General features: G+C 38.3%; 1 non-coding gene across 1 annotated transcript; it reads left to right on the top strand.

The window, feature by feature from the left end:
- The first annotated feature begins 229 nt into the window (after positions 1 to 229).
- On the top strand, positions 230 to 331 carry LOC120100177 (U6 spliceosomal RNA). The gene has a single exon (XR_015655728.1). It is a non-coding gene; the product is annotated as a U6 spliceosomal RNA (small nuclear RNA).
- The last annotated feature ends 11,846 nt before the right edge of the window (positions 332 to 12,177 follow it).

Raw genomic sequence — 12,177 nt, 5'->3', positions numbered from 1 at the left:
TAAGAACTCAAAACCTGGCTCAACTAACTATATTCTCTGTCTGCCTACCAAAGGACAGAATCTACAAGTCTCAGCTTTAATGCTCAGTAGAAATAGCTTTGGCTTAGACAAAGAAAGTAGAGAAAATCAGAAGAAATACTGAATTGAGAATTTTAAGAAAATCCACAGAATTTATGTAATATGATTTATGAAATACTGTAAAGCAGTATTTTTTTTTAAAAGATGTTTTTTGCTTGCTTTGGCAGCACATATACAAAAATTGGAATGATACAGATTGGCATGACCCCTGTGCAAGGATGACATGCAAATTCGTGAAGCATTCCATATTTTAACAAGTAGAAGCCCATAAAGAGGAAACACAAAAAAATTCCTAAAAGAATTGCAGGAAAACACAACTAAACAGGTGTACAAATTGAACAAAACTGTCCAGAATTTAAAAAAGGAAATAGAAAGAATAAAGAAAGCACATAGTGAGACAACTCTGGAAAAAGAAAACCTGAGGAAGAGACAAGTCATAGATATAAGCATCACCAACAGAATACAAGAAATAGAAGAGAGAATCTCAGGGGCAGAAGATACTATAGAAAACATTTATACAATTGTCAGAGATAATGTAAAATGCAAAATGCTCTTACCCCAAAACATCCAGGAAATTCAGGATGTTATGAGAAGGTCAAACATGAGGATAATAGGTATGGAAGACAGGGAAGATTCCCAAATTAAAGGGCCAGTAATTATATTCGACAAAATTATAGAAGAAAACTTCCTTAACCTAAAGAAAGAGATGCGCGAAAACATACAAGAAGCCTATAGAAATCTCAATAGATTGGACCAGAAGAGAAATTCCTCCCGTCACATAATAGTTAAAATAACAAATGCGCAAACAAAGAAAGAATATTAAAAGAAGAAAGGGATACCTCGGCCCACATCCCTGGTCCAAGGGGAAACTGCACAGTGTCTCTGGACATGGGGACATAGGAACAGATGGTCAGTGGTAGCTGCAGTTCTGGTCTGCCTCCAGGACCAAACTGAACTACCACACATCGCCCTGCACCCAAATCACATGGGGGAGAGAGCTGGACCCGCATAAGTGTGGATACGCCTGGGAAGTCAGAGAAAATTATCCTCTGCCCATAGTCCAGACATAAGAGAGAATCACATAGTGCCAACTGTGCCCTCTGTGAGCAAGGAACTACATGAGCAATCAGGGGCAGGACCCTTTGATTCCTGCCCATGTCTAGAGCTGGAAGACAGTCTCCAGAAGTGCCAAAACACCTGAAATCAGAGCACCTATTCTCAGGAAAGGATGAAAGAAAACAGGAAAACAGTTCTACAGGAGTGCTGACACAAAGGCCTACAGAAGGGTCAAGTAACTCTCAGAAACAGCAAGACAAGCAAACACCAGAGACAACCCAATGGCTAGAGGCAAGCACAGGAACCCAAGCAACAGAAACCAAGACTACTTGGCATCCATCGGAGTCCAGATCTCTCACCAACAAAAATACTGTATATCCAAACACACAAGAAAAGCAAGATTTAGATTTAAAATCACATTTTTGATAATGATGAAGGAGGACTTTAAGAAAGAAATAAAGAACTTCCTTAGAGAAATGCAAAAAATACAAGTAAACAAGTAGAAGCCCTTAGAGAAGAAACACAAAAATCCCTGAAAGAATTACAGGAAAACACAACAAAACAGGTGAAGGAATTGAAAAAGGGAAATAGAAACAATAAAGAAAGCACAAAGGGAGACAACCCTGGATATAGAAAACCAAATGAAGAGGCAAGGATCCATAGATACAAGCATCACCAACAGAATACAAGAGATAGAAGAGAGAATCTCAGGAGCAGAAGATACTATAGAAAACATTGACACAACTGTCAAAGATAATGTAAAACACAAAAAGATCCTAGCCCAAAACATAGAGGAAATCCAGGACACAATGAGAAGATCAAACCTAAGGATAATATGTATAGAAGAGAGGGAAAACTCCCAACATAAATGGCCAGTAAATATATTCAACAAAATTATAGAAGAAAACTTCCCTAATTTAAAGAAAGAGATGCCCGTAAACATACAAGAAGCCTACAGAACTCTAAATAGATTGAGCCAGAAGAGAAATTCCTCCTGTCACACCAAACACACAAATGCACAAAACAACAAAAAAAGAATATTGAAAGCAGTAAGGGAAAAAGTTAAAGTGACAGAAAAAGGTAGAGGTATAACAATTACACCAGATTCTCACCAGAGACTATGAATGCCAAAAGATACTGTACACATGCCATACAGACCCTATGAGAACACAAATGCCAGCCCAAGTTATTGTATCCAGCAAAACTTTCAATTAACATAGATGGAGAAACCAAGATATTCCATGACAAAAACAAATTTATGCAATATCTTTCTACAAATACCGACCTGCAAAGGATAATGGATGGAAAACTCCAGGAAAAGGAGAGAAACTACACTGTACAGAAAGCAAGAATATAATTTCCTTGCAATGAAACAAAAAGAGAGACAAACATAATTCCTCCTCTAACAATGAAAATAACAAGAAGCGACAATCACTATAACTTACTATCTCTCAACATCAATGGAATAAATTCCCCAATAAAAAGACATAGACTAACAGAATGGATACGTAAAGAGGACCCAGCATTTTACTGCATGCAGGAAAGACACCTCAGAAACAAAGACAGACACTACCTCAGAGAAAATGGGTGGAAAACTACTTTTCATGCATGTGGTCCAAAGAAACAAGCTGGAGTTGCCATTCTAATATGAAATAAAATTAACTTTCAACCAAAAGTCATTAAAAATATAAGGAAGGACACTTTATATTCATCAAAGGAAATATCCACCAAGATGAATTCACAATCCTAAATATCTATGCTCCAAATACAAGGGCACCTACAATCATAAAAGAAACTTTATTAAAGCTCAAAGCATACATTGCACATCACATGATAATACTAGGAGTTTTCAACACCCCACTCATCACTGAACAGATCATGAAAACAGAGACATAGAGAAACTAACAGAATTTGTGAAACAAATGGATTTAACAGATATTTATAAAACATTCCATCCTAAAACAAAAGGATACACATACTTCTCAGCACCTCATGGAACCTTCTCTAAAATTGACCATATAATCAGTCACAAAACAGGCCTCCACAGATACAGTAAGATAGAAATAATCCAATGCATCCTATCAGATCACCAAGCATGAAGACTGGTCTTCAATAACAATAATGAGAGAAAGCCCACACATACGTGGAAAATGAACAATGTTCTACTGAATAACAACTTAGTCAAGGAAGAAAAAAGAAAGAAATTAAAGACTTCTTAGAATTTAATGAAAATGAAGACACAACATTCCCAAGCTTATGGGACACAATATAAGAAGTACTAAGAGGAAAACTCATAGCCCTTAGTTCCTGTAAAAAGAAACAGGAGAGAGCATATGTCACCAGCTTGACAGCACACCTTAAAGCTCTAGAACAAAAAGAACTAAATAAACCCAAGAGGAGTAGAAGGAAGGAAATCAAATTCAGAGTTGAAATCAACCAAGTTGAAAAGAAAAGGACTATACAAAGAATAAACAAAACCAGGAACTGGCGCTTTCAGAAAATCTACAAGATAGATAAATCCTTAGCCAGACTAACGAGGTGGCACAGAGAGTGTACCCCAATTAACAAAATCAGAAATGAAAAGGGAGACATAACAGCAGAATCTGAAGAAATTAAAAAAAAAAACCATCAGATCCTAATACAAAAGCCTATATTCAAGAAAACTGGAAAATCTGGAGGAAATGGACAATTTTCTGGACAGATACCAGGTACCTAAGTTATATCAAGAACAAATAAATCATCTAAACAACCCCATAACTCCTAAAGAAATAGAAGCAGTTATTAAAACTCTCCCAACCAAAAAGTGCCCATGACCAGATTGTTCCAGTGCAGAATTCTTTCAGGCCTTCATAGAACCTCATATCAATACTGTCCAAACTATTCCACAAAATAGAAACAGACAGAGTACTACCAAATTCCTTCTATGAAGCCACAATTACTCTTATGCAGAAACCACACTCAGACTCAACAAAGAAAGGGAACTTCAGACCAATTTTCCTTATGAATATTGACACAAAAAATGAAATTCTTGCAAACCAAATCCAAGAACACATCAAAACAATCATCCACCATGATCAAGTAGGCTTCATCCCATGGATGCAGGGATTGTTTAATATACGAAAGTCCATCAATGCAATCCACTATATAAATAAACTTAAAGATAAGAACCACATGATCATTTTAATAGATGCTGAGAAAGCATTTGACAAAATTCAATGCCCCTTCATGATAAAAGTCCTGGAAAGATCAGTAATTCATGGCCCATATTTAAACATAGTAGAAGCAATATACAGCAAACCAGTAGCTAATATTAAACTAAATGGAGAGAAACTTGAAGTAATCCCACTAAAATCAGGGACTAGACAAAGCTGCCCACTCTCTCCCTACTTATTCAATATAGTTCTCAAAGTTCTAGCCAGAGCAATCAGACAACAAGGAGATCAAAGGGATACAGATTGGAAATGAAGAAGTCAAAATATCACTATTTGCAGATGATTTGATAGTGTACTTGAGTTACCCCAAACCTTCCACCAGAGAACTACTTAACCTGATAAACAACTTCACTAAAGTGTCAGGGTAGAAAAGTAACTCAAACAAATCAGTAGCCTTCCTCTACTCAAAGGATAAACAGGCTGAGAAAGAAATTAATGAAATGACATCCTTCACAATAGCCCCAGATAATATAAAATATCTTGGTGTGACTTTAACCAAGCAAGTGAAAGATCTGTATGACAAGAACTTCAAGTCTCTGTATAAAGAAATTGAGGAAGATCTCAGAAGATTGAAAGACCTTCCATGCTCATGGATTGGCAGGATTAATATAGTAATGACGGTCATTTTGCCAAAAGCACCCTACAGATTCAGAGCGTTTCTTTAGGTACTTCTCAGCCACTCTATATTCCTCAGATGAGAATTTTTGTATCTCTGTACTCCATTTTTAATAGTATTAATTGATTCTCTGAAGTTGAACTTAATGAGTTCTCTGTATATATTGGATATTAGTCCTTTATTTGAGGTAGGATTGGTAAAGATCTTTTCCAAGTGTGTTGGTCGTTGTTTTGTCCTAATGAGAGTGTCCTTTGCCTTACATATGCTTTGCAGTTTTATGAGGTTCCATTTGTCAATTCTTGATCTTATAGCATAAGCCATTAGTGTTCTGTTTAGAAAATTTTCCACAGTGCATATGTGTTTGAGACTCTTTCCCAATTTTTATTCTATTACTTTGAGTATATTGGGTTTTATGAGGAGGTCCTAATCCTCTTGAACTTGAGATTTCGATAGGGGAAAAAGAATGGATCAACTTGCATTCTTCTACATGCTGACTTCCAGTTGAACAAGCACCATGTGTTAAAAATGCTATCTTTTTCCCACTGTATGTTTTTACCTCCTTTGTCAACGTTCAAGTGACCGTACCTGTGGGAGTTCATTTCTGGGTCTTCAGTTCCATTCCATTTTCAACCTCCCTGTCTATGTTCCAATACGATACAGTTTTTATCACAATTACCTGTAATATAGCTTGAGATGAGGGATGGTGATTCTGCAGGAAAATTTAAAATAATGAAGCAGAATAGCGTAAGATAAATGGCACATAAAATGAAGCAAAATTCAACATTCTTATAAATCATAAATAGTTCTGTATTAACATGAAAATTTTCACCACCATTATCCAGTGTGTGCATCACTTGTATTTCATGTGTATTTAAAAAGATATGGACATATTTGTACCAATAAGCCCTATAGAGGTTTTTAAACAGATAATTGTGTTGTACCATTAGAATGAGTAGGTGAATGAAAGTTCTGAGAATAATTTTGATGAATTTGCCTTAGTTGGATTAAAGATAGGTGTTTATTAAATAAACTGTCAAGATTAACTATTGGCATTGTGTAATTTAGGAAAAACTGTTTTTCCACAATTTGACAATCTAATTTATAAAACATTTAATGACATTGAGGCTAGTTGTTAGGAGTCAGTTCTGTTCCCTTTGTCTTTGTTTATATCCTTTACTAGTAGTGCAGTGTCCCAGTTCCCCATTAATGAAACATTCAAACCCTCTTTTAAAAGCCCAGACTGTATGTCCCTGGAATTTGCTACATATTTTCAAGACTGTTGATCATTCTACATCCTTAAACTTCCATATGAATTTAAAGATATGTTGTCAATTACTGTAAGGAGGCCAGTGAGGACTCATACAGAGATTGGCCTTTTTTATGTATGTTGATTTTTACCCATTACTGTTGTTGTTGTTGTTGTTGTTGTTGCTGTTTTTCTCCATTTTTACCATCTATTCTTTATGCCCCTCCCCGTCTGCCCACTGACTGATCTTCAATCTATACCTTGTCCCTTTTCTCGAACAAGATATCCCCAACCACAAACCCCAACACAATAGACTTCCCCACATCCTCGGTTCTCAAGTCTCTCAAGGATTATGTGCATCTTCCCTCACTGAGGCCACTTTATATGTGTCAGGGGCCCCAGATTAGCTCGTGTATGGTACCTGATTGGTGGCTCATTGTCTTGAGAGATCTCAGGAGTTCAGGTTAGATAAGACTGGTGATTTTTCTATGGGGTCACCCTTCTCCAGAGCTTCTTCCAGCTTTTCCCTAATACAACCAAAGGGGCCCCTGGCTTCTGTACATTGATTGGGTTTAAGTATCTGTATCTGTCTTTTTCAGCTCTTTGTTTGGCCTCTCAGAGGGCAGCCATGGTAGACTCCTTTTTGTAAGCACAGCGTGTCATCAGTAATAATGTCAGGCCTTGGAGCCTTCCCTTGAGCTAGATCCCAATTTGAGCCAGTCATTCTGCTTCCCTTCCCTCAGGCTCTTATCCATTTTTGTTCCTGCAGTTCTTTCAGACAGTAACAAATCTGGGTCAGAATTTTGGCTGTGGGATGGCAACATTATCACTTCACATGTTACCCTGTCGCTCTACTGGAGGTAGACTCTGAATTCTCCCTCTCTGCACTGTAGAACATTTCATCTAAGGTCCCTCTCTTTGAATCTTGAGAATCTCTCATCTACCTGGTCTCTGGAACATCATAAAGGATATGCCACATCCTACCTCCTGATGTTGCCTGTTTTCACTCTTTCTGCTGGCTCTGAGGGCTTCAGTCTTGCTTCCCACACCAATACCTCATCATGTTCACCTTTAACACATTCTGTGCCCTCTCCAAACCAGGTTCCTCCCTCCTTCTGCCCCCAACCCCCAATTGCTGTCTTTTCTCTCACCAGTGGAACTGAGGTATTCTCACTTGGGCCCTTCAGCTTGTTAACCTTCTTGAGTTCCGATGATTGTCCTGGGTAGTCTGTAAATTTTTGGCTAATAATCACTTGTTAATGAGGATATAGAACGAATGTGCTTTTGGGTCTGAGTTACCTCACTCAGGATGACATTTTCTATTTCCATCCGTTTGCCTAAAAAACTCAGGATGCCCTCATACTTAATAGATGAGTAATATTATATTGCGTACCCGAACCATGTTTTCTGTATCCATTCTCCCTTTGTGGGACCTCTGGATTGTTTCAACATTCTCCCGATCAAAAATAAAGCTGATAAAAACATAGTGGAACAAGTGCCTTTGTGATATGGTAGGGCATCTTTAGGCATTACCCAATGGTGGTATAGCAAGTTCTTCAGGTAAATCTATATCCGATTTTCTGTGGAACCTCCAGATTTATCCCAGAATGGTTGTAATAATTTGCAGTTCCACGTCCAATGGAGAAGAGGCCCTTTTTAAACATATCCTTGCCAGCATGTGCTGTCACTTGAAATTGTGACCATAACCGTTCTGCTTGGTGTAAGGTGTCATTTTGATTTATATATCACTGATCACTAGTGACTTGAACATTTCTTTCAGTTCTTCTCAACCATTTACAGTTCCTATGTTGAGAATTCTCTATTTAGTTCTATACCACATTTTTGGATTGGGTTGTTTGCGTTTTGGGTGTTAAATTTCATGAGTTCTTTATACATTTTGGATTTAAGCCATCTATTGGATGTGGAGTTAATGAAATTTTTTTCACAATCTGTAAGTTGATTATTTGTAATATGGACCATATCCTTTTGCTTAAAGAAAATTTCCAGTTCCATGGGGTGCATTTTTTACTTTTATTATTTTTATTAGATATATTTCTTTACTTATATTTCAAACATTATTCCTTTCCCCAGTTTCCTGTCCATAAACCCACATTCTTTCACCTCCCCTTCCACCATAAGGGTATTCCCCCTATACAAGCCCCTTATTGCCCCCCCCCCCATGTTCCTCTATACTAGGGGTCCAAACTTGGCAGATCCAAGGGCTTCCTTCCCCTTCCTCTTGTGCCCCGAAAAGGCTATTCTCTGCTACATATGCAGTTGGAGTCCTGCATCAGTCCATGTATAGTCTTTCGGTAGTGGATTAGTCCCTGGAAGCTCCAGTTGGTTGGCATTGTTGTTTTAATGGGGTTGCAAGCTCCTTCATGTCTTTCAATACTTCCACTAATTCCCCCCAAGGGGGTCCTATTCTCAGTTCAGTGGTTTGCTGCTAGCATTGACCTCTGTACTGGAGATGCTCTGGATGTGTCTCTCAGGAGAGATCTATATCCAGTCTCTTTCAGCATGCATTTTCTAGCTTCATCAATCTTTTCTAGTTTTGGTGGCTGTATATATATATATATGGGCCACATGCGGGTTAGGCCCCAAATGGTCATTCCTTGAGTCGCTGCTCTAAACTTTGCTTCCATATACCCTCCTATGCATGTTTTTCCTCTTTTTTTTAAATTTAGAGAATACTTTATTAGTTTTTGTAATCAAACCCACGTAGATAAGACCTTACATATTTAATACAGTGTGTTACCCCTGTACAAATGGAAAAAACATAAGTTCAACAATTCTAGACCAACATGGCTGTTAATTTCTTTTTTTTTTTTTTAGTAGTTGAATGATATTGATAAGTTTTATTTCCCACTGAATCGTCTCTTCTAAATATTATAAATACATTCATCTGTAAATTACTTTATCATTTAAGTCAGGAAAAAACATAATTAAAAAAGTTATTTTCCCTTACCTTAACTGCCTAAGTAAATCTCATTCATCCCAAATAAATATGATCACTCAAAAGAATAATATTATATTTCTCTTTTAATATTTTTCATCTTCCATTTTATTTGGTACACCCATCAGGGTTCTTTTTTTTTATTTTATTTTTTTTATTATCTTGAGTATTTCTTATATACATTTCAAGTGTTATTCCCTTTCCCGGTTTCCGGACAGACATCACCCTCCCCCCTCCCCTTCCTTGTGGGTGTTCCCCTCCCAAACCTCCCCCCATTGCCACCCTCCCCGCATAGTCTAGTTAACTGGGGGTTCAGTCTTAGCAGGACCCAGGGCTTCCCCTTCCACTGGTGCTCTTACTAGGATATTCATTGCTACCTATGGGGACAGAGTCCAGGGTCAGTCCATGTATAGTCTTTAGGTAGTGGCTTAGTCCCTGGAAGCTCTGGTTGCTTGACATTGTTGTACTTTTGGGGTCTCGAGCACCTTCAAGCTCTTCCAGTTCTTTCTCTGATTCCTTCAACGGGGGACCTATTCTCAGTTCAGTGGTTTGCTGCTGGCATTCGCCTCTGTATTTGCTGTATTCTGGCTGTGTCTCTCAGGAGCGATCTACATCCGGCTCCTGTCGGTCTGCACTTCTTTGCTTCATCCATCTTGTCTAATTGGGTGGCTGTATATGTATGGGCCACCTGTGGGGCAGGCTCTGAATGGGTGTTCCTTCCGTCTCTGTTTTAATCTTTGCCTCTCCCTTCCCTGCCAAGGGTATTCTTTTTCCTCATTTAAAGAAGGAGTGAAGCATTCACATTTTGATCATCCGTCTTGAGTTTCCTTTGTTCTAGGGATCTAGGGTAATTCAAGCATTTGGGCTAATAGCCACTTATCAATGAGTGCATACCATGTATGTCTTTCTGTGAGTGGGTTAGCTCACTCAGGATGATATTTTCCAGTTCCAACCATTTGCCTACGAATTTCATAAACTCGTTGTTTTTGATAGCTGAGTAATATTCCATTGTGTAGATGTACCACATTTTCTGTATCCATTCCTCTGTTGAAGGGCATCTGGGTTCTTTCCAGTTTCTGGCTATTATAAATAAGGCTGCGATGAACATAGTGGAGCACGTGTCTCTTTTATATGTTGAGGCATCTTTTGGGTATATGCCCAAGAGAGGTATGGCTGGATCCTCAGGCAGTTCAATGTCCAATTTTCTGAGGAACCTCCAGACTGATTTCCAGAATGGTTTTACCAGTCTGCAATCCCACCAACAATGGAGGAGTGTTCCTCTTTCTCCACATCCTCGCCAGCATCTGCTGTCACCTGAGTTTTTGATCTTAGCCATTCTCACTGGTGTGAGGTGAAATCTCAGGGTTGTTTTGATTTGCATTTCCCTTATGACTAAAGATGTTGAACATTTCTTTAGGTGTTTCTCAGCCATTCGGCATTCCTCAGCTGTGAATTCTTTGTTCAGCTCTGAACCCCATTTTTTAATAGGGTTATTTGTTTCCCTGCGGTCTAACTTCTTGAGTTCTTTGTATATTTTGGATATAAGGCCTCTATCTGTTATAGGATTGGTAAAGATCTTTTCCCAATCCGTTGGTTGTCGTTTTGTCCTAACCACAGTGTCCTTTGCCTTACAGAAGCTTTGCAGTTTTATGAGATCCCATTTGTCGATTCTTGATCTTAGAGCATAAGCCATTGGTGTTTTGTTCAGGAAATTTTTTCCAGTGCCCATGTGTTCCAGATGCTTCCCTAGTTTTTCTTCTATTAGTTTGAGTGTGTCTGGTTTGATGTGGAGGTCCTTGATCCACTTGGACTTAAGCTTTGTACAGGGTGATAAGCATGGATCGATCTGCATTCTTCTTCATGTTGCCCTCCAGTTGAACCAGCACCATTTGCTGAAAATGCTATCTTTTTTCCATTGGATGGTTTTGGCTCCTTTGTCAAAAATCAAGTGACCATAGGTGTGTGGGTTCATTTCTGGGTCTTCAATTCTATTCCATTGGTCTATCTGTCTGTCTCTGTACCAATACCATGCAGTTTTTATCACTATTGCTCTGTAATACTGCTTGAGTTCAGGGATAGTGATTCCCCCTGAAGTCCTCTTATTGTTGAGGATAGCTTTAGCTATCCTGGGTTTTTTGTTATTCCAGATGAATTTGCAAATTGTTCTGTCTAACTCTTTGAAGAATTGGATTGGTATTTTGATGGGTATTGCATTGAATCTGTAGATTGCTTTTGGTAAAATGGTCATTTTTACTATATTAATCCTGCCAATCCATGCGCATGGGAGATCTTTCCATCTTCTGAGGTCTTCTTCAATTTCTTTCCTCAGTGTCTTGAAGTTCTTATTGTACAGATCTTTTACTTGCTTGGTTAAAGTCACACCGAGGTACTTTATATTATTTGGGTCTATTATGAAGGGTGTCGTTTCCCTAATTTCTTTCTCGGCTTGTTTCTCTTTTGTATAGAGGAAGGCAACTGATTTATTTGAGTTAATTTTATACCCAGCCACTTTGCTGAAGTTGTTTATCAGCTTTAGTAGTTCTCTGGTGGAACTTTTGGGATCACTTAAATATACTATCATGTCGTCTGCAAATAGTGATATTTTGACCTCTTCTTTTCCGATCTGTATCCCCTTGATCTCCTTTTGTTGTCTGATTGCTCTGGCTAGAACTTCAAGAACTATATTGAATAAGTAGGGAGAGAGTGGGCAGCCTTGTCTAGTCCCTGATTTTAGTGGGATTGCTTCAAGTTTCTCTCCATTTAGTTTAATGTTAGCAACTGGTTTGCTGTATATGGCTTTTACTATGTTTAGGTATGGGCCTTGAATACCTATTCTTTCCAGGACTTTTATCATGAAGGGGTGTTGAATTTTGTCAAATGCTTTATCAGCATCTAATGAAATGATCATGTGGTTCTGTTCTTTCAGTTTGTTTATATGATGGATCACGTTGATGGTTTTCCTGATATTAAACCATCCCTGCATGCCTGGGATGAAGCCTACTTGATCATGGTG

This window comes from Rattus norvegicus, chromosome 1, assembly GCF_021556685.1.
Source record: "Rattus norvegicus strain SHRSP/BbbUtx chromosome 1, alternate assembly SHRSP_T2T, whole genome shotgun sequence".
Lineage (NCBI taxonomy): Eukaryota > Metazoa > Chordata > Mammalia > Rodentia > Muridae > Rattus > Rattus norvegicus.
Note: the sequence above shows the minus strand (reverse complement) of the source record. Positions and strands in the feature narration are given on the sequence as shown.